Source organism: Salmo trutta, chromosome 23, assembly GCF_901001165.1.
Source record: "Salmo trutta chromosome 23, fSalTru1.1, whole genome shotgun sequence".
In the NCBI taxonomy this organism is placed as follows: domain Eukaryota; kingdom Metazoa; phylum Chordata; class Actinopteri; order Salmoniformes; family Salmonidae; genus Salmo; species Salmo trutta.
Genome location: NC_042979.1, coordinates 9,325,731 through 9,351,961, shown reverse-complemented (window position 1 = coordinate 9,351,961; position 26,231 = coordinate 9,325,731). Strand labels below are relative to the sequence as shown.

The 26,231-nt window shown below is 44.5% G+C and overlaps 1 protein-coding gene across 8 annotated transcripts in view; it reads left to right on the top strand.

Moving 5' to 3' along the window:
- The first annotated feature begins 218 nt into the window (after positions 1–218).
- Positions 219–26,231, top strand: part of LOC115159246 (membrane-associated phosphatidylinositol transfer protein 2) — a 61,413-nt gene continuing 35,400 nt past the window's right edge. For 3 of the 8 annotated variants that reach the window (XM_029708775.1, XM_029708773.1, XM_029708774.1), the window contains exons 1-2: positions 18,617–19,148; positions 19,599–20,980. The gene's annotated coding sequence lies outside the window, so the exon portion shown is untranslated. Of the gene's footprint in view, positions 848–7,485; positions 7,563–7,679; positions 7,803–18,616; positions 19,149–19,598; positions 20,981–26,231 lie in introns of those variants that run through there. The other 5 variants (XM_029708768.1, XM_029708772.1, XM_029708770.1 and 2 more) reach the window with 5 other exon arrangements.

Sequence of the window (26,231 nt, the reverse complement as noted above, 5' to 3'; positions counted from 1 at the left end):
ATCCACCAAAGAAAGGATAGGCGGGAGCTAGACATCCCACTGTGTCGCTTTGTGGACAACGACTCCCATTGTTAGGGCGGAGAGACATGTATTTTGTCAGTATATCCATCATCTTTGATTATACACATAATTGCACACTGCGATTACAGTATATAGCCACTGTGGGGCGCTTTCTGTCCAGCCTACTACAGGACAGATATGAAGTCAGTGGCATATGATGTGGATGGGCAAGGAACATGACCTGTAAGCCTACGACCACAGCTGGTCGTTTGTTACGTACATTTCCAGAAGGAGAATGTTTTCGAGTCCGATGTTTTAGCTGTCATTGAAAAGCAGAGAGAGAGAGAGAGAGAGACACAGAATGACCATTCGCTGTCAGCTTTATTCTCAAAGGGGAAACAGCAGGTGCACATCCAAATAAGTGGAATGTCATGAAAGCATCGCGATGTCCGTTGAAGAATGTAGTTTGGTAATCTGTCTTTAATCGCGGCATTAAGACTAGAATGGCCGGACAAATAGGCTATGTCAACCGAACATGATGCAGATAGGTCTTGGAGATAGGTAATTGTGTTCCTCTTTTCGGTGCGAGTCGTGATCAGGCAAGACAGTGAACCGACAGGACACTCGATGAATTGACAGCACTGCCCGCTATTGGAGGAAAAGACATGGATAGATGCAGAATTATTTGCACATTTGCTGGGGTAGCCTGTCATTTGATGTAGGTGTCATTGGTTATAGTAAAGCCATTTCTTAGCCAATAGACCGTGTTGCGTGTATTTTGACAAATTCCAGGAAATCCAACAGCGCGTTGGGAGAATTGCAGTAACGAATTTTTATCATATTGCAGGTGAGTGATCTTATAATCTTGATTTGGTGTTTGGTTGAGTACAGCCGCTCGATCAGTAAGGCATAGCATGGTGAGGATGAAAAATGGCCAGGTAGCGACAGATGTTGCTAGGAAACCGGTTTACATTGTTACCTTCACTGGCTGGGTGCTGACATTTGACTTGAAACAATAGCAAAAAGTGTAGGAGGCGCGTCCATTAGGCTACTTAAAAGTACATTGAATTGAATACTCAAATTATATAATTGCTCCTGTCTACAGAATTCATTCAATTACTACACCAGAGAGCATGATTTTAAACTTTGAAATAATAATTCGATATTAAACTGATTATGGCAGTAGGCCGGTTATGACATTAGTCATGTAAGCACTGCACTCTGTTTATCATAATGAGCGTAAGGTCATAATCGAAGTAAGCGTACGACGATTTTCTGAGCAATCTTTCCCCTTAATCAGAGTTATAGGGTCATGGCTAGCAGGGATCCAGCTTTTGTCAGAATTGACATTTCGTAGCAGGTTTAGGAGAATTTACACAGCAGGTTAGGAGAATTAGGTTAAAGTTAAGTTTTAATGTCACATGCACAAGTAGACCTACAGTGAAATGTGTTTCTTGCAAGCTCTAAACCTAACAATGCAGTAATCAATATCAATGTAGTACTAAAAATAACATAAGGTAGAACAATAACAAACAATAAATAAAAATAAGAAATAAGAACATGAGAAGTAAGTAAGCAGACTATATACAGGGTCAGTTTCAATACCATCTTTACAATGTGCAAGGGATACACAGCCATGCAATCTCCATAGACAAGCATTGGCAGTATAATGGCCTTACTGAAGAGCTCAGTGACTTTCAACGTGGCACCGTCATAGGATGCCACCTTTTCAACAAGTCAGTTCGTCAAATTTCTGCCCTGCTAGAGCTGCCCAGGTCAACTGTTATTGTGAAGTGGAAACGTCTAGAAATGGAGGCCACACAAACTCGCAGAACGGGACCGCCGAGTGCTGAAGCGCGTAGCGTTCGTCTGTCCACTCACAACCGAGTTCTAAACTGCCTCTGGAAGCAACGTCAGCATAATAACTGTTCGTCAGGAGCTTCATGAAATGGGTTTCCATGGTCGAGTAGCCGCAGACAAGCCTAAGATCACCATGCGCAATGCCAAGCGTCGGCTGCACTGGTATAAAGCTTGCCGCCATTGGACTCTGGAGCAGTGGAAACGTGTTCTCTGGAGTGATGAATCACACTTCACCATCTGGCAGTCCGATGGACGAATCTGGGTTTGGCAGATGCCAGGAGAACGCTACTTCCCCCAATGCATAGTGCCAACTGTAAAGGTTGGTGGAGGAGGAATAATAGTCTGGGGCTGTTTTTCATGGTTCAGGCCCCTTAGTTCCAGTGAAGGGAAATCTTATCGCTATGGCGTACAATGACATTCTAGACGATTTTGTACTTCCAACTTTTTGGGGGGAAGGCCCTTTCCTATTTCAACATGACAATACCCCCGTGCACAAAGCGAACATACAGAAATGGTTTGTCGAGATCGGTGTGGAAGAACTTGACTGGCCTAAACAGAGCCCTGACCTCAACCCCATCAAACACCTTTGGGATGAATTGGAACACTGACTGCGAGTCAGGCCTAATCGCCCAACATCAGTGGCCGACCTCACTAATGGTCTTGTGGCTGAATGGAAGCAAGTCCCCGCAGCAATGTTCCAAAACCTAGTGGAAAGCCTTCCCAGAAGAGTGAAGGCTGTTATTAGCAGCAAAGAGGGGACCAACCCCATATTAATGCCCATCATTTTGGAATGAGATGTTTGACGAGCAAGTGTCCACATACTTTTGGTAACGTAGTGTATGCGAGTGTGTGCGCATGTGTGTAGCGTCAGTATAAATGTGTGTACGTGTGCGTGTGAGTAATTAAGTGTATTGGAGTGTCGGTGTGCGTGAGTGTGTAGAGTCCTGTGATTGGGCATAGAGACTGCAAAAATAAAATACAAGGGTCAACTCCGATAGTCCGTGTAGCCATTTTGTTAGCTATTTAGCAGTATTATGTCTTGGGAATAGAAGCTGTTCAGGAGCCTGTTGGTGTCAGACTCGATGCACCGGTACCACTTGCCGTGCGGAAACAGAGAACATTCTATGGCTGGGTGGCTGGAGTCTTTAACGGTTTTCGGTGTCTTCCTTTCACACCGCCTGATAGGAAAAGGGTTAGAGTTAGCTATAATGAAGAAACAAATATATGAACACTGAATGTACAAAACATTAGGAGCACCTGCTCTTTCCATGACAAAGACTGACCACGTGAAAGCTATGATCCCTTATTAATGTCATCTGTTAAATCCACTTCAATCAGTGTAGATGAAGGGGAGGAAACAGGTTAACGAAGGATTTTTAAGCCTTCGCCATCCAATGGACATCCAGCCAACTTGACACAACTTTGGGAAGCATTGGAGTCTCAAAGGGCCAGCATCCCTGTGGAAAGCTTTCGACACCTAGAGTCCATGCCCTGATGAATTGAGGCTGTTCTGAGGGCAAAGGGGGATGTAACTCAATATTAGGAAGGTGTTCCTAATGTTTTGTACACTCAGTGTATATCAACAGAGATGGGCAGTATTTCTCTCTCGTGTATTTGAAATACAGTGAATTCCAAAAGTGTTGGGACAGTGACACATTTTTTGTTGTTTTGGCTCTGTACTCCAACACTGGATGTAAAATTATACAATAACTATGAGGCTAAAGTGCAGAATGTCAGCTTTAATTTGATGGTGTTTTCACCCATGTCGGGTTTACATGCTTTGCAAGAAGAACAATTTCCCTAATAATATTTTTTACATGGACGCATATCAAATCAATTTACGTGATGGGACTCTGATAAATGCAGAAAATCGGCAATCAAAATAAATGTTCTACCATGTTAGTTTTGTGAAGCATATTTGATTCTGAGTTCGGACATATACAGTTTGTATGTGCGAACTAAAAACGGGAGGCACTGCGGCCCCTGATAATGAGTTCAGATTTTTGCCCGTCCCTGGCCTAGCTGATTGTTGAGGTGCGGAATGTCAGTGAAACATCTAAAATAGTCCTGGGCCTATCGCAATATTCCAAAATACAATCGCGGGAACAACACAAAGGAGAAAAGACAAAGAAAAAACTCTAATCTGTCTTTAGTTATCAATACTCTCAACTCAACAGTAGGCTAGTCCTATAGCCTATCTTACTGGCACTAGCGGAGATTATCGCCCATATCCCTGTCTTTATCATTGGGTAAGTCAGTGACAGTGTCCTGAGAGAGCCCGCTTCCCGCAACTATCCAGACTGACTTGCTGCAGCCTGGTAGAATCGACGACCCTGTGAGGGCCCTAGGAGACCCCATCCCAAAAACGTTGACCACGCCGTTTGGGGTGGAAGAGCTGACACATCCAGGAAAAATGTGGTGATGATGTATGCTTTCTCTCCTATGTTGCCTATCCTTCCCTCTTCTGTCTACATGGAGCAAGGGAATAGGGCCTTTGAGCCACCTCGATGAGAGGAAAGAGACAGGCCTGCGACTCTTGGAAAGGAGTGCCAGCCACTTATGCACGCTCTCTGTTTAACAGTTGTTGCGTTTTTCTTGGAGAAGTGGTATGACTTACACCTTGATCCACACCGACAGCATTAATGCGCAAATGTCACGCAGCGTCATCTGGATATGGGCGCAACAAAAGTTCAACATTCGCCTTCTGCTACCATTTCTGTGAAGTCATCTACGCATTCAGTTTGACGCATACTTTCGATAAATCCAACATATGCACCACACAGAACGCACTGCAACTGCCTCTGCAACGCAGTGCTGGAAGGCAAATGCAGCACTCCATTTGAAGTGAATGGACTTCTGGTGTACCAAAATGCAATGACGCTGTCGCTGTGATCTAGGCGTAAGCTGATTGTCTTCCTTCCTACTCTGTTTTCAATGGTCCAATGCCTTCGCATGCTTTTTTGGGGGGGACAGAGAGAAGGTTAATCCGTTGTTAAGGTCCTTTAGCCGTTTTTCTCGGGCTGCCAAGGCCCAGATAGTGATATAGTTTATCTTCACTGTTATGTCACCTCTAAAGGGGGGGGGCACGTCCCTTACGCCCAGTCTCCTTCTCAGTGCGTACTCCCTTCGTTTCGGGAACTCAGAGGGTTGCTGATGTTGGGACCACCCTGGCTTTGAAGAGCATGTTTTGAATTATGGGAGTTGGCCGTATCCCCACATCTGAGATATTGAAAACAAATAATTGAAAGAGAATTTGCATAAACTTGGCTCTCTGATATTATGAGTGATATATCTGGTTCCCCTGCTCGCAAGAGCGTGAGGAATATATATCTGGTTCCCCTGCTCGCAAGAGCGTGAGGAAGTGAACCATGCTTGAGATTAACCAGAGGGCAGGAGAGTGGCTCATTTTAAGGAAGGTGAGGGTCTCCCCTAATTTGCCACTCTACTTGTCTGTCTCCGACAGACGCTTTTGATGGCTAATTCCGAGAGTAGGCGATCCTTAGCGAATTCCCCGCATATGATATATCTGACTCATAATATCAGAGAACAGAGGTTAGGCAATTAACCTTAAGATTTCCATTGGCGAAGCAGTTTCTACATATCTTCATACTAAAGCAACTTTGATAACACTCACGGTCAGCTATAACAAGGTATTCTGTTAGAGGCTTACTGTATGTGCATGCCTGTGCAGTAATAGTTTTCTTAGCAGGGCAGCTTAATTGCTTTATCCTCAGTCTCTGTAGAATAAACAGTGCATTTCTCCAAAAAAGGCATGACAATGTATTATTTCTCTTTTGGTGTGGTCACTGCTTTCAATGAGGAACTGAATGGACACCATAGAGATAGTTAGAGGATGCAACATTGTATCTGTCCCATTATGGTGTTTGCTTGGGCAGCGCCCAATTACTTCTATGAGTTGGTAAACAAACTGAAAGGGTGCATACTGCCACCTGGAGTGTGTTGTTTGAACAGGTATAAAGCCAAGGTTGATGATTTACTGCCACCTGCAGTTGTGGAAGGTTTGCTCAAGAGTATAATTCATTAACTGATCCCTCCCGGAGACTGCTGCGCAAGCTTCACTCAACTTTCTAGAGTTTTCCCTGTTAACGTTTCCCTCGAATCAACGCAATATTAGCCACTTTCAATAAAACATACCGAAACAAAACGAACTATGTAAGAGATTTTGTTGTAGGCAGAACGCACCGGAGTAGGATTCTGTTGCATTGACAAGCAAGACTCAGCCCGTACTCTTCACAGACCGGTGCGGCATAACCAATCAGAGCTGCAGTAGGCCTATATGCAAGTAGAACATTGCCATATATGGATCTAAGCTGTTTACTTTCAATTGGACTTACAGCAGTGGTCATGAGTAGATGTGATTGTTTTGAGATTAAAGAAAGAGCTGCATGTAGCCACGTGTGCACATTTTGTTCATATCCTCTAGTTAGTGAGTTATTAGCTCAGTTATAGATCGTTTATAGTCAGCAATTGGGGAGTGACTGCTTCCTACAAGAGCACAAAACTGTACATTTCCAGACATCTTTGAAAAGCCAGTCAGGTAAAGAGTATATATTTTTTTGTCTTAAAGGGGCAGTGTTGTATTTTGAAACAGGCTTGAATAAGTAGCCAATAGGCAGAGAGGGTAGTATAATTTGTCTGATTCTCTGTAATTATGGTATGGGAATAATGCATTTTAATTTGTAAAGTGGTTTCTAGCATCAACATTTTCAGTCACCTTGTCTGAAGGAAATGTGGATAAACAGGTTAATGCATGTTTATTTTCAAAAGTCTCATGGAATGTAGGTCTACATTGAACACCAGACATTGGCTGCTACTGTAGGCTGCATGATAGAACAGCTATTTCCATGTTAAAATGTTATGGGATGCATTTTCTCCATAGTTTTTGATGGTAGGTCACTCAGGTAGGCCTACATTATGATCAAATAGCCACAGTAGCCTACTTGGCCACTGTTAAAACTGTAACTTAAAGTGGGTACAGCCTCAGTGTTCACAGTGAACATGGATGGAAGTTGCACATAATTTGCGCTCAGCAGACCTGAAATTTACTCACTGCCCCCAAACATTTGAGGGAACATTGATCAGGGGCCTGGTTCCTCTGGGAGTTTAATGGGGCACTCCGCAGTTGAGTCAACAATAGTCAATGCTTCCCCCCCCCCCCACCAATGTTTCTGTAAAGATGGGGCAGGAGAAATCTAACCACTCTCAAAATCACAGACAGAGCTATGGGTACAAGGGCTGACCATCCATGATATCAAAATGATAAGCATTTGTAAGTTATATTCTTCAAGAATCAGTGGGTACACATTGTGAATCTATCAATCGAAAAATGACTGTAGCAACTGCAGATTTCCCCTTTAAGGTAATTACTCTACAGACAGTGGGGAGCAGCCGTCCCATAGGAGAACACTGCCTGTTTCAGCCCAGAGGGGTGTGTGTTCATTTGTATCTTGGGCTCAAGGGAACCTGGCGCCTCGCCGCTCCAGTCCCCTCTACACCCCGCTTCACCTAACACACCTAATTACAATTAACCCAGGCCTATTTCAATACATAGAAATGACTTCCTGCTCTATGAAATGGCCCTTATTCCTTCCTCTCTCAGACAGAATGACTGGCATTATGTATGAGGAGTCTGGATGAACAGGGAGCTCTGCTGTGTGTGATAATCAAGGCAGAATAATTAGGTTTGTATTATGAATACTGTTAGGAAGCAGCCAGCGCAGAAACAATGAGTCATACTATTGATTGCCGCCTTTCTTCTCCCTCTCCCCCTCCCTCTTGCCATCCCCTCTTTCGATAAGGCTGTGGACTCCAGCAGCAGGAGCTCCACTGCTGCAACCAGACCAGAGGGGGAGGAGAGGGAGAGAGAGAGAAGCTGTCACAGGATGCCATGTCATCCCCACCAAGAGGCTATTTATAGCAGGGTAAACACAGGGATTCCAGACCATTGAACATGGCTTCCCAGCCAATGAATGACTATTCCATTCAGCTTGTCTGGTTCTAAGTCACACTCATTAGTTTGTGTTATTACAGAGCTGTGGCAGCCGCTCTCTACTGGAGCCATCACAATCTAGATTTTTTTTATGGGCAACATAGTTTTTTTTATTGCATAGTCAACCAAAAGTATTTTTATTGTATAGTCGAGCCATCAATGAAACAATGGCAGCACAAGTTACAGAGACCCGAGTGGGGTGTGCGTGTGTTTGTGGGAGGGTGGATGTGTGTGTGTGTGTGAATGTCTTATGATATGATGCAGGGCTGCCCTTTCGTAACTAGGTTTCATATAACGGTGTACTTACTCAATAGTCATTGGTTCCCTATTTACACTACCCCATGAGTGTTTGTATGTGAGTAACATACATTTGTGGCTTAACACTGCGAAAATACACCCTTTCCTCTTAGTCAAAGCACATCATTGTCCTACCAAGTGCCACAAAGATACCTATTTGTTAATCAGACCCTCTGTATTTCTCTCTCCATATATCCCCCCCCCCCCCCACACACAAATGTCTTTCTTTTAGGCTCTCATTTCCTGAAGCAAAATGGGTTAGAATGGGGAAAAAAGTACATGACAGAAGCTTTAATAGTTTTGTCATCAGGAGAGACTATGTAAAAAAATTCATTCATTCTACTCTGGCAACTGCTATTCCTGGGAACTATTTTGGAGAAGATAAAATAAATGGTATTATTACTGAAATACGCCTGTCTTTTACGTCACAACCAGCTTACTGGCTTACCACATTGCTTATCTCCATAATGCCTCGTTTTCAGTAAGATGGCATTGGCAACATCCTGAATCCTGTTTTACCACCGCATGCGCCACCAAAATTGACGTCCTTTTTTATGTCTAGGGGAAACTTCACGTCAGAGCGTTTAAATTTTTTTTTATTATTTATTTATTATGAATCCCCATTAGCTGCTACCACATGTCTACAACACAAAATCCATGTGTACGTGTGTGTATGTTATCATGTGTGTGTATGCATTTGTCTGTGCCTATGTTTGTGTTGCTTCATAGTTCCCGCCTGCTTCCATAATGTGTATTTTTATGTTTTTTAAATCTGATTCTACCCTTGCATCAGTTACTTGATGTGGAATAGAGTTCCGTGTAGTCATGACTCTATGTAGTACTGTGTACCTCCCATAGTCTGTTCTGGACTTGGGGACTTTGAAGAGACACCCATGTCTTATGCATGGGTGTCTGAGCTGTGTGCTAGTCATTTAAACAGACAGCTCAGTGCTTTCAACATGTCAATACCTCTCACAAATACAAGTATGGATGAAGTCAATCTCTCCTCTACTTTGAGCCAGGAGAGATTGACATGCATATTATTAATATCTGCTCTCTGTGTATATCCAAGGGTCAGCCGTGCTGTCCTGTTCTGAGCCAATTTTCCTCAGTCCCACTTTGTGGCACCTGACCACACGACTAAACAGTAGTTCAGGTGTGACAAAACTAGGGCCTGTAGGACCTGCCTCGTTGATGGTGCTGTTATGAAGGTAGAGCAGCGCTTTATAATGGACAGACTTCTCCCCCATCTTAGCTACTGTTGTATCAACATGTTTTGACCATGACAGTTTACAATGCAGGGTTACTCCAAGCAATTTAGTCACCTCAACTTGCTCAATTTCCACATTATTTATTACAAGATTTAGTTGAGGTCCCAAATACAATGCTTTTAGTTTTTGAAATATTTAGGACTAACTTATTCCTTGCCACCCATTCTGAAACTAACTGCAGCTCTTTGTTAAGTGTTGCAGTCATTTCACTTGCTGTAGTAGCTGACGTGTATAGTGTTGAGTCATCCACATACATAGACACACTGGCTTTACTGAAAGCCAGTGGCATGTCGTTAGTAAAGATTGAAAAATGTAAGGGGCCAAGAGCTGCTCTGGGGAATTCCTGATTCTACCTGGATTATGTTGGAGAGGCTTCCATTGAAGAACACCCTCTGTGTTCTGTTAGACAGGTGACTCTTTATCCACAATGTAGCAGGGGGTGTAAAGCCATAACGCATACGTTTTTCCAACAGCAGACTATGATTGATAATGCCGCACTGAAGTCTAACAAAACAGCTCCCTTTCTATCATAAATTTCTCAAAGCCAATCATCAGTGATTTGTGTAAGTGCTGTGCTTGTTGAATGTCCTTCCCTATAAGCATGCTGAAAGTCTGTTGTTAATTTGTTTACTGTAAAATAGTAAAATAGTATCTCGTCAAACACAATTTTTTTCCAAAAGTTTACTAAGGGTTATTAACAGGCTGATTGGTCAGCTATTTGAGCCAGTAAAGGGGATTTTACTATTCTTAGGTAGTGGAATGACTTTTGCTTCCCTCCAGGCCTGAGAGCACACACTTTCTATTAGGCTTAAATTTAAGATTTGGCAAACAGGAGTGGCAATATCATCCGCTATTATCCTCAGTAACTTTCCATCCAAGTTGTCAGACCCCGGTGGCTTGTCATCGTTGATAGACGACAAAACATTTTTCACCTCTTCCACACTCACTTTACGGAATTCAAAATTACAATTCTTGTCTTTCAGAATTTGGTCAGATATACTTGGATGTGTAGTGTCAGTGTTTGTTGATGGCATGTCATGCCTACATTTTCTAATCTTACCAATTAAAAAATCATTAAAGTATTTGATAATATCCTCCGGGTTCGTAATGAATGAGCCATCTGATTCAATGAATGATGGAGCTGAGTTTGCCTTTTTTCCCAAAATGTCATTGAAGGTGCTCCAAAGCATTTTACTGTCATTCTTTGTCATTTATCTTTGTTTGATAGTGTAGTTTCTTCTTCTTTTTGTTCGGTTTAGTCACATGATTTCTCAATGTACAGTGTGTTTGCCAGTCGGTTGTGCAGCCAGATTTATTTGCCATTCCCTTTGCCTCATCCCTCTCAACCCTACAATTTTTCAATTTCTCATCAATCCACAGGGATTTAACAGTTTTTACAGTCATGTTCTTAATGGGTGCATGCTTATTAGTAACTGAGATGAGCAATTTCGTAAATGTGTCAAGTGCAGCATCTGGTTGCTCCTCATTACACACCACGGACCAACAAATATTCTTTACATCAACAACATAGGAATCATTACAAAATGTATTGTATGACCACTACACTTATATATATATATACTGCTCAAAAAAATAAAGGGAACACTAAAATAACACATCCTAGATCTGAATGAATGAAATAATCTTATTAAATACTTTTTTCTTTACATAGTTGAATGTGCTGACAACAAAATCACACAAAAATAATCAATGGAAATCCAATTTATCAACCCATGGAGGTCTGGATTTGGAGTGACACTCAAAATTAAAGTGGAAAACCACACTACAGGCTGATCCAACTTTGATGTAATGTCCTTAAAACAAGTCAAAATGAGGCTCAGTAGTGTGTGTGGCCTTCACGTGCCTGTATGACCTCCCTACAACGCCTGGGCATGCTCCTGATGAGGTGGCGGATGGTCTCCTGAGGGATCTCCTCCCAGACCTGGACTAAAGCATCCGCCAACTCCTGGACAGTCTGTGGTGCAACGTGGCGTTGGTGGATGGAGCGAGACATAATGTCCCAGATGTGCTCAATTGGATTCAGGTCTGGGGAACGGGCGGGCCAGTCCATAGCATCAATGCCTTCCTCTTGCAGGAACTGCTGACACACTACAGCCACATGAGGTCTAGCATTGTTTTTCATTAGGAGGAACCCAGGGCCAACCGCACCAGCATATGGTCTCACAAGGGGTCTGAGGATCTCATCTCGGTACCTAATGGCAGTCAGGCTACCTCTGGCGAGCAATGCCACCCCACACCATGACTGACCCACCGCCAAACCGGTCATGCTGGAGGATGTTGCAGGCAGCAGAACGTTCTCCACGGCGTCTCCAGACTCTGTCATGTCTGTCACATGTGCTCAGTGTGAACCAGCTTCATCTGTGAAGATCACAGGGCGCCAGTGGCGAATTTTCCAATCTTGGTGTTCTCTGGCAAATGCCAAACGTCCTGCACGGTGTTGGGCTGTAAGCACAACCCCCACCTGTGGACGTCGGGCCCTCATCCCACCCTCATGGAGTCTGTTTCTGACCGTTTGAGCAGACACATGCACATTTGTGGCCTGCTGGAGGTCATTTTGCAGGGCTCTGGCAGTGCTTCTCCTGCTCCTCCTTGCACAAAGGCGGAGGTGGTGGTCCTGATGCTGGGTTGTTGCCCTCCACGTCTCCTGATGTACTGGCCTGTCTCCTGGTAGCGCCTCCATGCTCTGGACACTACGCTGACAGACACAGCAAACCTTCTTGCCACAGCTCGCATTGATGTGCCATCCTGGATGAGCTGCACTACCTGAGCCACTTGTGTGGGTTGTAGACTCCGTCTCATGCTACCACTAGAGTGAAAGCACCGCCAGCATTCAAAAGTGACCAAAACATCAGCCAGGAAGCATAACAACTGAGAAGTGGTCTGTGGTCACCACCTGCCGAACCACTCCTTTATTGGGGGTGTCTTGCTAATTGCCTATAATTTCCACCTGTTGTCTATTCCATTTGCACAACAGCATGTGAAATTTGTTGTCAATCAGTGTTGCTTCCTAAGTGGACAGTTTGATTTCACAGAAGTGTGATTGACTTGGAGTTACATTGTGTTGTTTAAGTGTTCCCTTTATTTTTTTGAGCAGTGTATATTAGGCCCAGTCTTTGGAACTTTGGTTTTCCTAGATATGGCTACTATATTCACTACATTCACTGGATACTGCTTTCAAGCACATTTCTGCAGCATTAGTAAAGATGGGATGAATACATGTTGATGATTTCATTCCTGTGCTGTTTGTAACTACCCTGGTAGGTTGACTGACAAGCTTTTTCTTGAGTTGGCAGCTTATGAAAGCCAGTCAATATTTAGATCACCCAGAAAATATACCTCTCTGTTGATATCACATATACATTATCAAGCATTTCACACATGTTATCGAGATACTGACTATTAGCACTTGGTGGTCTATAGCAGCTTCCCACAAGAATGGGCTTTAGGTGAGGCAGATGAACCTTTAGCCATATGACTTCAATAGTATTTAACATGAGATCATCTCTAATATTTACAGGAATGTGGTACTGAATATATACAGCAACACCTCCACCACTGGCATTTCTGTATTTTCTGTAAATGTTATAACCTTGTATTGGTACCACTGTATCATCAAAGGTATTTTCTACATTATTTTCAGAGATAGTCAGATAATGGATGTCATCTGTTACTAGAAAGTAATTAATTTCATGAACCTTGTTTCTTAAGCTACATATGTTAACAGGCTATTATTAGCACTTTTCTGGGATGCTTGCTTGTTTTCATTGCTTTACTGGGAAGCTTAGCAGAAGTAGATATTCTCATGTTATTTATGTTAGTGCAAGGTGAGCTGCACACAGTGGACTTCATACTAGGGAACCCCACCTAAGTGCTAACAGCATAAATCTGGTTCATAGACACATGATTGCTGCATACATAGCTGTAGCATCAGCAGAGGCATTCAGGGCAGTCAGAGGGACATACAATTAGGTTACTTACATTGTGTCTACCAATGCCCCTGGTATAATGTACATTTGCTAAAGCATTATGATGACTCAGCAACACAATGGTAGGGATTAACTGAGCTGGGCTTGGATCATTGATAAGTAATTGTCTCAACACAGCCTTATAAGGCTGTGAAATGATCCAGGAACCCAAATTATTTGGGTGGATCCCATCCTCCTTATAAAAAGTGTTTTGTTTCCAAAAGGTATCGAAATTGTCAACAAGAGTTACACCCATTGAGCGTTTCTCTAGTCAGGAGCATGATGTTTCTGTGTGTCAATCATTTTTTATTTTTTATTTTTTTACCCCTTTTTCTCCCCAATTTCGTGATATTCGATTGGTAGTTAGTCTTGTCTCATCGTTGCAACTCCTGTACGGACACGGGAGAGGTGAAGGTTGAGAGCCGTGTGTCCTACAAAACACAACCCAACCAAGCCGCACTGCTTCTTGACACAATGCCTACTTAACCCAGAAGCCAGCCGCACCAATGTGTCGGAGGAAACACCGTACACCTGGCGACCATGTCAGCGTGCACTGCGCCCGGCCCGCCACAGGAGTCGCTAGTGCGCTATGGGACAAGGACATCCCTGCCGGCCAAACCCTCCCCTAACCCAGACGACGCTGGGCCAATTGTGCGCCGCCCCATGGGTCTCCTGTTGCGGCCGGCTGCAACAGAGCCTGGACTCGAACCCAGAATCTCTAGTGGCACAGCTAGCACTGCGATGCAGTGCCTTAGACCACTGCGCCACTCAGGAGGCCCTGTGTGTCAATCATGCAGCCATTTTGGAGTACTGAATAATGTGTCTGTAATAATACAATGCTGTTACTGGCTTACATATCATTGTGAGGGTATGACTAAGGAACCCTTTGTGTTTTTCTGATGTTTGCCTGGCCTCCATTTTGCAGGTTATGGGAGTGTAACATTAACTGTAGGTCGCATCTAAAGCCCTCGTTCTCATTACCTACCTGTGTGTGTGTGTGTGTGTTGCCTAACTTCTGTTGAGCACTCACTCTAATTACCAATCTCTTCACTTTGTTCAAACCCAGCCAGGCGTGTCACACCCTCATCAAACATTCACGCACACACGCACTGCATGCACACACACACACACATGTTATGTACTTCTATCCTCATGGGCACCTAAAATTAATTTCCATTCAAAATCTTATTTTCCCTAACACTAACCCTTACCATAACATTAACCACTAATCCTAAACCTAACCCCTTACCCTAATTGTAACCCTAACCCCTAAGCTTAAAATAGCCTTTGTCCTCATGGGGACGTGTGAAATGTCCCCAGGAGGGCGAATTTTCCTTCTTTTACTACCCTTGTGGGGACTTTGGGGGATTTTAGGTCCCCACAAGAGCCAACCCCCCCCCTCCCCCTGCACGCACGTCCACACACACGCACACACACACACATATATGTTTTACTATCCTTGTGGGGACCAACACATTTATTCCCAATCAAAATCCTATTTCCCCTAGGCCAACTCTTAACCTTAATTCTAAACCTAATCTCTAAGCCTAAAATAGCCTCCTGGTCCTAACAAGGATAGTGAAACCAAACCACACGCACACCTGCACACATATGTACAGCCTCCTATCGTACACTCTTCTACCAGATACCCAGTTGAAGCGTCCGTCCGTTAGTTAAAAGTTAGTCCAGGGTATCATCTTCCCCTGTCCTCTCCCTTTGTGTGTGTTTGTGTGGGTGTGAAGATGTGTAGGCTTATGTGTGGTGGTATTTGTAGCTGTGTGTGTGAAGATGTGTGTGTGTGTGACCGCGCACAGGCTACACTCTCTCCCTGTCTGTTGTTATTAATGGTCGCTTTAATAGGATACGGGCCGATGGTCTTAGTAGAAGCTTCATCAGCCACGCACACACACACACACATCCACACATACGCTACGGCCAGGCCAGGTTGTATATTACCCAGACTCAGAGCATTGGACCCTGGCCAGACAGTAATGCTAATAGAGTGTGTGTGTGTGTGTGTGTGTGTGTGTGTGTGTGTGTGTGTGTGTGTGTGTGTTACTCTCCCTTCCTGTGGTTGATTCATCTCTCTCTGCCTTCATCTCGCTCTATTTTTCTATCGCTCTTTCTCTCTCCATTTCTTTTTCTCACATATACACACACTCTCTCCACTCTCTTTCTCTCTCCTCTACCACTTCTCTCTCTCCCTCTCTTTCTCTCATGACAACTTGGTTACCAGAGAACCAGTATGGCATCTGAGACGGTGTGAGGGGTTTGCTCAGTACAGTTCAGCTAGCATGAATACGCCACGTACTTTCTTTCTCCACTTTCTACCATACAAACACAACAGTAATTTACCTCGGATGTTTCTAGTGTTTGTGCTTATTAAAGTTCCTTAAATGGCCGTGGGTTTAAAAACTGTCACAAACACACAGCAGTTCCGAAATTCTGAGGTCTCTGAATGTCCTTATATGGTAGACAGGAGAAACTGGCTAACGTCAGGACTGTAAGCCATGTCAAGCCACCAAAGAGAACTAGTACACGACACCTAGTCGAACTCTGTTAAAAGGTTGAATGTTTACAAGTCTGTCTGGTGGGGCTACATACAGACTAAGTCATTTGGTCCACAATTGATTGCATAATTTTCTTGTCTTCATTTTGGGATTATAGAATATACACTGCTCAAGAAAATAAAGGGAACACAATGTAACTCCAAGTCAATCACACTTCTGTGAAATCAAACTGTCCATTTCACATGCTGTTGTGCAAATGGAATAGACAACAGGTGGAAATTATAGGCAATTAGCAAGACACCCCCAATAAAGGAGTGGTTCTGCAGGTGGGGACCACAGACCACTTCTCAGTTCCTATGCTTCCTGGCTGATGTTTTGGTCACTTTTGAATGCTGGCGGTGCTTTCACTCTAGTGGTAGCATGAGACGGAGTCTACAACCCACACAAGTGGCTCAGGTAGTGCAGCTCATCCAGGATGGCACATCAATGCGAGCTGTGGCAAGAAGGTTTGCTGTGTCTGTCAGCGTAGTGTCCAGAGCATGGAGGCGCTACCAGGAGACAGGCCAGTACATCAGGAGATGTGGAGGAGGCCGTAGGAGGGCAACAACCCAGCAGCAGGACCACTACCTCCGCCTTTGTGCAAGGAGGCGCTGGAGAAGCACTGCCAGAGCCCGTCAAAATGACCTCCAGCAGGCCACAAATGTGCATGTGTCTGCTCAAACGGTCAGAAACAGACTCCATGAGGGTAGTATGAGGGCCCGACGTCCACAGGTGGGGGTTGTGCTTACAGCCCAACACCGTGCAGGACGTTTGGCATTTGCCAGAGAACACCACGATTGGCAAATTCGCCACTGGCGCCCTGTGCTCTTCACAGATGAAAGCAGGTTCACACTGAGCACGTGACAGAGTCTGGAGACGCTGTGGAGAACGTTCTGCTGCCTGCAACATCCTCCAGCATGACTAGTTTGGCGGTGGGTCAGTCATGGTGTGGGGTGGCATTTCTTTGGGGGGCCGCACAGCCCTCCATGTGCTAGCCAGAGGTAGCCTGACTGCCATTAGGTACCGAGATGAGATCCTCAGACCCCTTGTGAGACCATATGCTGGTGCGGTTGGCCCTGGGTTCCTCCTAATGCAAGACAATGCTAGACCTCATGTGGCTGGAGTGTGTCAGCAGTTCCTGCAAGAGGAAGGCATTGATGCTATGGACTGGCCCGCCCGTTCCCCAGACCTGAATCCAATTGAGCACATCTGGGACATCATGTCTCGCTCCATCCACCAACGCCACGTTGCACCACAGACTGTCCAGGAGTTGGCGGATGCTTTAGTCCAGGTCTGGGAGGAGATCCCTCAGGAGACCATCCGCCACCTCATCAGGAGCATGCCCAGGCGTTGTAGGGAGGTCATACAGGCACGTGGAGGCCACACACTACTGAGCCTCATTTTGACTTGTTTTAAGGACATTACATCAAAGTTGGATCAGCCTGTAGTGTGGTTTTCCACTTTAATTTTGAGTGTGACTCCAAATCCAGACCTCCATGGGTTGATAAATTGGATTTCCATTGATTATTTTTGTGTGATTTTGTTGTCAGCACATTCAACTATGTAAAGAAAAAAGGATTTAATAACATTATTTATTTAATTCAGATCTAGGATGTGTTGTTTAAGTGTTCCCTTTATTTTTTTGAGCAGTATATATACAACACAGACAGAGATCTTGTGGCAGTCTCTTCACACCCCCACACTCTAGGTTTTAGGCTAGGTTTCTATATAGCGCTTTGTGACATCAGCTGATGTAAAAAGGGCTTTATAAATACATTTGATTGATTGACTCTCTCCCACTAGCTCCAAATATTTGCATTTAGTTTCCATAAACGATTTCAGAAGCAAAGGCGTGACGAGCCAGAGGGGAGTTCAATAGAGAGAAGGGTGTTGATGAAATCACCAATCTTTGTTGATGAAAGCATATTTCCCAGTAAAGGTGATAGACCAGACTAGAGTGGCAGCCTGGCGGGAGATGAGAAAGTCCATGATCATGGCTGATATGTTTGACTGGCCATCAATGTGCCTACTGACATAGTCTGTTCTACTGTGTGTGTTTCTGTGTGTTTGTGTTTGCACAATACCTACCACTTCCCCCATAGCCACCAAGAAATAGAAGCTTTTCCAATCCCGCTCCAGCAGCGGAGGTGATATGAAATAAACTGCGTCAGGGTGGGAAATCGAATGCCTTAGTTTTCACTAGCTTCTCTCTCTCTCCCCACCAGAGACCCAAATGGAGCGTTTTTAATAGCTCTGAGCAATAGCAGGCAGGGAGAGAGAGAGGGATGACGGGAGGCAAACGGATGGTTGGATGAACAGTGAGCGTCTGACGATTATCTCAGCTCCCCTCCTTCCAGAGAGCGAGTGATTTATTGCCTCATTCAAATAAACGGTGGAGAGGAAGGGAGAGGGAGAGAGTGGAGGAGAGAGCGCCGAGGAGAGAGATCAGACGCATCAGAGCATGTCGCGTCACAACTGAACCCCCTCCTCCTCCTGAGCTAAAAATAGACTGCCTTCACTCATCGTCTATTCCAACCCCTCCTCACACATACAGTTACACACACTCACACACACACCGCACGCCAGGGGCACGTTCCTTCTCATTCACCTCCCTGTGTCTCCCCACCCCACCCCCTCTGATATAGTGACGTTGGGCTTGTATGATGATGACATCAGAGCTATGTGGGTCCAGGCTCATTACTCAGGCAAGGCAGAGAGGAAAAGGTAGAATTCCTAGAGGAGAGAGGTGGAGTTGTATGCCGAATTGGGATCCATTCCTTGGTTGTCTGTGCGTGAGAAGGAAATGGTAAATGAAGGTGTTCTATTTCATTCTAGTTGGACTGTTTTTATTTGGACTCCTCTCTCTACTAAACAGAGAAGGAAGGAAGCTCTTTATACTACATTACGTCTATAGCCTCAACATAGGTGTCGCAAAACTGAGAAAGAGGAAGGTGTCTTTAGCATCTTGGGCAGAGCTGAAACCAGATTTAGTCAAAAGAGAATGAGATCATGTAGATGTGAAATGTGTCAGAACTACTCTTTGTGCCTTTTTAGGTTTCTGTGTTTTGTAACTAACTGTGTACAAGAGAACCGCAGCTCACTGTCTACTAGTTCACTTGTCAACTGTCTTCTTCCTGGCATGTTTTCAACGGCGGCGGCTGACTAAGGTGCCTGAGTAAGTAGATTACATTGTAGTTATTGGTATGTGTCTACGATCTGTTTACTCAGACATAATGGTTGTATCATTATCCACAGATTCCTTTATTTGAGAACCTTTAAACCTTTGCCTTGTCAACAAGCAAGGTGGTGACATTGCATTGGGAGAGTAGTGCAGAGTGATACATAGGTATGTCACAAGGTGACAAAGACAGGCCTAGAACATCACAGCCTCTGTGATCTGGACCTGAGCTCTGGATATTACAGTAGACTGTCCAAGCTGGCTGGCTGATTGAGTTAACCAGCCTTTGCCGATGGCTGGATAGACTGTGGTTGTGTGTGCTGGGTGGAGACCTGTCAGCAAGGGGGGAGAGAGAGACTGTGAGAGAGAGAGACTGTGACTACGGTTGGCTGCTGCTATGAATGCGAAATCACTTCTCCAATCTCTAATGTCCTCCTTCCTTTCTAGCCAGGTTGCCAGATCTGGTGATTTACCCCACTCATCCGTCAGGCCCTCCTTGACATGTCATGTCAGGCAAGTAACAGATGGACGCATTCAAACGTGATAGATTGACACGTGTGAATTCTAGCATTTATAATCATCTATACGCATTTGAAAGCATTATATTAAACAATTATACAAGAAATGTTATTTGATTTAACCTTTATTTAACTAGGCAAGTCAGTTAAGAACAAATTCTTATTTACAATGACGGCCTACTATTGCCTATGAGCATTTACAATATCTAGGGTGAGATGGGTAATGTGAAAAGTAATGCACGGTTCAGAGATTTGGTAGTCAAAGTGAAAGACACGTGGTGATTCAAGGCAGGCTCATTCAAATTATGCAATACAACACCAGGCCAGGGAGGCAGAATATTCCAGGTACGTGGTTTATGACACACGGCATGTGTGAAGTCATTTTCCTCTGGATCCACTGATCACTGGACCACTGATCCACTTAGGCGACAGTATGTTTGCATGCCTTTACCCTATTCAAAACTGACCTCGGTTTTTTGAGATGCTGGACAGTGTACCTCTGTTTTTGAGGAATTCATACTCTGTGTTGTGTGAGTGTGTAAAGGACTTGAATCTGTTTAGATCAGCTAACAGCACAAATGCCTAGTCCTATGAATACCATTACCAAGTGACAAGAGATAGCAGGAGACATATGGAGAGCAGGCGAGAGGTAGACATGCACAAGGGAAGAGAAGATGAATGAGGAAGAGCGATGTTGATCGTGAGAGAGAGAGAGAGAGAGGATCGATTGTGAGAGGAAAAGAGAGATGGGAGAGACAGGAAGAAGTGTAAGTGTGCGCGAGAGTTTGAGGAATGAAGGAGTGCAGTCGCACTGAATAACCAGTGGGCCATCCCTCAGACTCGATGCATCATAACAACACTGACCAATCACATCACAGCCTCATGCATCTCCATGGTAACTGGGCTTCCTAGCTCCAGAGGAGGTGGAGACGGGGAGGAAATAAAAAATAAATAGAAAAGTGTGGAAGAGGAAGAGAGGAAGAGAGAGAGAGAGAGAGAGGGAGCGAATCGATGTCTTCTGTTTTTTTTCCCCCTCTGATGTCTGGTTTCACACCAAGCGCTCCTGTCCTGCTGCGTTAGCCACATCACAGCTGACGAGACCACAGACCAACACAACAACAGCAGAGACAATAACAATAACAACAACGTAGGTTAACCAGTCGGGGATGGTGATACTGTAGGGACGTCAGTGTGTCAGGCTGTTTGGCTGATGAGGCTGAGTGCGGGAGATGAGATGGCCCTTCAGTCACTGTTGATTGGATCTGTTGGATATGACAAGCTGTCGAGCTGTCTTCCTGCTTCTTCTAAAAGGTAAAACGCATTGTTTTGAGACCGCCCTTCTGTATCCGTATTAGACCTGTTTTTGTTTTGGTGTGTGTCAATGTCTGTGTGTGTTCTTGTATGTCAGATGCAGACTGAGGAAAGGACTGGAGGAGAGGATGCCACTGTAGACTGTTGATACATGCAGCCCTGGAGTATAGCTGGTTTAGGGGGAAACAAGTGGAGTGTGTGGCGTACTAGTCGTAGTGCGTTGCCATACACCGTATTATCACATTCATTCTTCATGCTAGAACCTCGACTTGTGAGGCTGTAGGTGGAGGCTGGACGTCTGCTTTAGGTTAGCTACTGTACGTTTTAGCTGAGCCTGATTTGTGTTGAGCCTGAATGTGTGTACTGTGTACTGTGTGCTGCCGGAGTTGTGTTGTTGTTGATCCTGTTGTTGTTGGTGATCCTGCCACTGAAGCCTGTATTGATCACATGCTGTTAAACATTGATAAAAGTCTGGTATGTCGATCTGGTTGGCTGGCTTCAGGGGCAGCAGCGATGCGTTTCAGTGGAATGGAGGCTTGTGATGTGGTGGGAGCCATCACTGATCTCTACTGTACTGTATACCCTCCTTCTGTTTTTTTAAATTATTATTAGGGGTTCACACAAGTTAAAAATTTTTTGGCTTGCTACAGGCTGTCATCCATGCTAGATCAAACAATACACAAAGTTAGGCTGGATTCCTTTTTCAAAAATTTTTTTTTAAGGCAATTTGCAATGGGTTTTCAATGGGCATAATGGAAACGGTAATAGATTTTTTTGTCAAATATCCTGAAATTCTCAACAAAACCTGGGTGGAATAGCAAATATAAACACTTAGACTATAGAATGGAGGAATGAATAGTTACTTTTGATAAAGTTATAATGCTTTAAAACATGTAAATATACAGAATGGATAAAAGAAATTGTACGGGAGTTGCAGTGATGAGACAAGACTGTAACTACCAATTGGATACCACAAAATTGGGGAGAAAACTGGCAGCTTCATTAAACAGTACCCGCAAAACACCAGTCTCAACAGTGAAGAGGAGGACTCCGGGATGGTGGCCTTCTAGGCAGAGTTCCTCTGTCCAGTGTCTGTGTTCTTTTGGCCGTCTTAATATTTTATTTTTATTGGCCAGTCTGAGATATGGCTTTTTCTTTGCAACTCTGCCTAGAAGGCCAGCATCCCAGAGTCGCCTCTTCACTGTTGACAGTGAGACTGGTGTTTTGCGGGTACTATTTAATGAAGCTGCCAGTTGAGGACTTGTGATGCGTCTGTTTCTCAAACTAGACACTCTAATGTACTTGTCCTTTTGCTCAGTTGTGCACCGGGGCATCCCACTCCTCTTTCTATTCTGGTTAGAGCCACTTTGTGCTGTTCTGTGACGGGAGTAGTACACAGCGTTGTACGAGATTTTCAGTTTCTTGGCAATTTCTCGCATGGAATATGCGAACAAGAACAGAACAAAACAAGAATAAACTGACGAGTTTCAGAAGAAAGGTCTTTGTTTCTGGCCATTTTAAGCCTGTAATCGAACCCACAAATGCTGATGCTCCCAATACTCAACTAGTCTAAAGAAGGCCAGTTTTATTGCTTCTTTAATCAGAACAGCAGTTTTCAGCTGTGATAAAATAATTGCAAAAAGGTTTTCTAATGATCAATTAGCAATTAGCCTTTTAAAATGATAAACTTGGATTAGCTAACACAATGTGCCATTGGAACACAGGAGTGATGGTTGCTGATAATGGGCCTCTGTACACCTATGTAATATTCCATAAAAAATCTGCTGTTTCCATCTACAATAGTCATTTACAACATTAGCAATGTCTACACTGTATTTCTGATCAATTTGATATTGTTTTAATGGACAAAACATTTGCTTTTCTTTCAAAAACAAGGACGTTTCTAAGTGACCCCAAACTTTTGAATGGTAGTGTGTATATATAAACTCAGCAAAAAAAGAAACGTCCTCTCACTGTCAACTGCGTTTATTTTCAGCAAACTTAACGTGTAAATATTTGTATGAACATAAGCTTCAACAACTGAGACATAAACTGAACAAGTTCCACAGACATGTGACAAACAGAAATGGAATAATGTGTCCCTGAACTAAGTGGGGGTCAAAATCAAAGTAACAGTCAGTATCTGGTGTGGCCAGCAGCTGCATTAAGTACTGCAGTGCATCTCCTCCTCATGGATGCACCAGATTTGCCCGTTCTTGCTGTGAGATGTTACCCCACTCTTCCACCAAGGCACCTGCAAGTTCCCGGACATTTCTGGGTGAAATGGCCCTAGCCCTCACCCTCTGATCCAACAGGTCCCTGACGTAGTCAATGGGATTGAGATCCAGGCTCTTCGCTGGCCATGGCAGAACACTGACATTCCTGTCTTGCAGGAAATCACGTACAGAATGAGCAGCATGGCTGGTGGCATGGTCATGCTGGAGGGTCATGTTAGGATGAGCCTGCAGGAAGGGTACCACATGAGGGAGGAGGATGTCTTCCCTATAACGCACAGCGTTGAGATTGCCTGCAATGACAACAAGCTCAGACCGATGATGCTGTGACACACCGCCCCAGACCATGACGGACCCTCCACCTCCAAATCGATCCCGTTCCAGAGTACAGGCCTCGGTTTAACGCTAATTTCTTCGACGATAAACGCGAATCCGACCATCACCCCTGGTGAGACAAAACCACGACTTGTCAGCGAAGAGCACTTTTTGCCAGTCTTGTCTGGTCCAGCGACGGTGGGTTTGTGCCCATAGGCGACGTTGTTGCCGGTGATGTCTGGTGAAGACCTGCCTTACAACAGGCCTACAAGCCCTCAGTCCAGCCTCTCTCAGCCTATTGTGGACAGTCTGAGCACTGATGGAGGGATTGTGCGTTCCTGGTGTAACTCGGGCAGTTTTTTGCCATCCTGTACCTGTCCCGCAGGTGTGATGTTCAGATGTACTGATCCTGTGCAGGTGTTGTTACACGTGATCTGCGACTACGATCATCTGTCCATTCTGTCTCCCTGTAGCGCTGTCTTAAGCGTCTCACAGTACGGACATTGCAATTTATTGCCCTGGCCGCATCTGCAGTCCTCATGCCTCCTTGCAGCATGCCTAAGGCACGTTCATGCAAATGAGCAGGGACCCTGGGCATCTTTCTTTTGGTGTTTTCCAGAGTCAGTGGAAAGGCCTCTTTAGTGTCCTAAGTTTTCATAACTGTGACCTTAATTGCCTACCATCTGTAAGCTGTTAGTGTCTTAACGACCGTTCCACAGGTGCATATTCATTAATTGTTTATGGTTCATTGAACAAGCATGGGAAACAGTGTTTAAACCCTTTACAATGAAGATCTGTGAAGTTATTTGGGTCCTGAAAAAGGGGCGTTTCTTTTTTTACACACACACTCAAGGTATATACAGTATATAGTTTATTATGGTAGTATGATTCTGCGACCGACAGTACTGCCATCCTAGCAAGGTTCCACAGGACAGAATAATAGACCCATAGCCTTGTAAAATGGTGTTTTGACATCACAAGAGTCATTCTAATATATAATATTAAACACATTGACTAAGTAAAATATGTATGAGATGTCCAGTACATTGAGCTGATATGATTTGCCCCAGTGTGAAAACCAAACTCCCAGTGAGTCCCCTAGGATAAGGTTCTAGTTTTCAGACTGGGCAGCACTGCTACAATCTCAGCTGGACCCAGCAGTGGACATCCCCCAAAGTAATCACCATTCTGGAGCTCAGCCACCTCAGACCCCATAGAGAGAGGATATGACAGACGGACGCTGAGGAGAAAAGCATTAGGCTACCTCACCAGCTGACAATAAAATCCCTCCTGCATTGGTTGGCATGAAGGATGGAATGGAATTGGCCTGGAACAGACCCCAAAACAATATACACACACACACACACATCGGCACACACACTCGCAGGGACACACACGAGTGCGCAAACACACACACACACACACACACACACACACACACACACACACACACACACACTGGCTGTGGTATAAGATGTATGGGAAGTGGCCTGCTCACTGCCAAGGCAGACCCTAGCAGTTTTTAATGTGTTTGTGTCCAGCCTAAGTGCTCCAGCATATTACTGAAGACTGAATACAATACATCACAGCTTGGCTTGTCCTGTCTCTGGTCCAGCAATACAATACCTATAGTGCAAATACAATACCCTACCGCAGTGCAAATACAATACATTCAGTATTTTCAGTGCTCTCATATAGAGGAGATGGTGAAACTTAAAAGAGACACTTGGCTATAATATGACTAATACTTTTCTGCTGTGGTCAGATTTTGTGTGTGTGTGTGTGTGCGCTACATGTTTTTATCAAATTAAACCTCCGTTAGAACAGCAGCTCACATTAATGTGGTTAACTATAATGGGAATCATTTTAAGCCAATGACGTTAGTGCGGAATGGTTTCAAGCCAATGACATGTAGCAATCTTGGGTAGGGGGAATCCTGTTAAGCCAATGACGTAGATTGTTGCATTATTTGGGCAGCAATAACTTTAAGCCATTGACATACTGTATCACATTGTTAGTGTCCAGTATGCTCTAACCCTGTTAATCTCTCTCTCTCTCTCTCTCTCTCTCTCTCTCTCTCTGTGTTTCTCTCTCTCTCTGTCTGCCTCTGCATCCCCTCTGGCTTCCCTGTGACACTCCACTAGCCTCTGTCTCTATCAATCTATTAATCTGTCGGGCTGGAGTGATTATGCCACCTCTCCCTCCCTCCCTCCCTCCCTCCCTCCCTCCCTCCCTCCCTCCCTCCCTCCCTCCCTCCCACACATGCTCTCCCCCTCGAGCAGCCTTCCAACCCCTCTCTCCCATCTCTACTTTCCACACTCAACCCCCCCTCTCTTTCTCACTCTACCCTTTTCCCCTCTCTCCCTCCCTCTTATTCCCTCCCTCCATTCTCCCTCTCCTATTAGACAGAGTTGTGTAACGAAGTGTGGTGCTGTGTGTTTAATCTGCCTTACACTAAGCCACCTCAGTCATGTGACTCCCTTAACTCGTCCCTCTGTGTGTGTTGCCATGCTGCCTTGTCTCTTGGGAGGCTTGAGCAGACCTCTACTGAAGGAAACGTTGTTTATATTTTGTTTTGTCATTACTTGGACATTAATTGGATGTTGATGCTTGATGCCTGGGACTTGCCGATTGTGGAATGACATTGTTAGCAAACTGCTGTTACTGCACCTCTACAGTGAATAGGGACATTGACTTTTGGG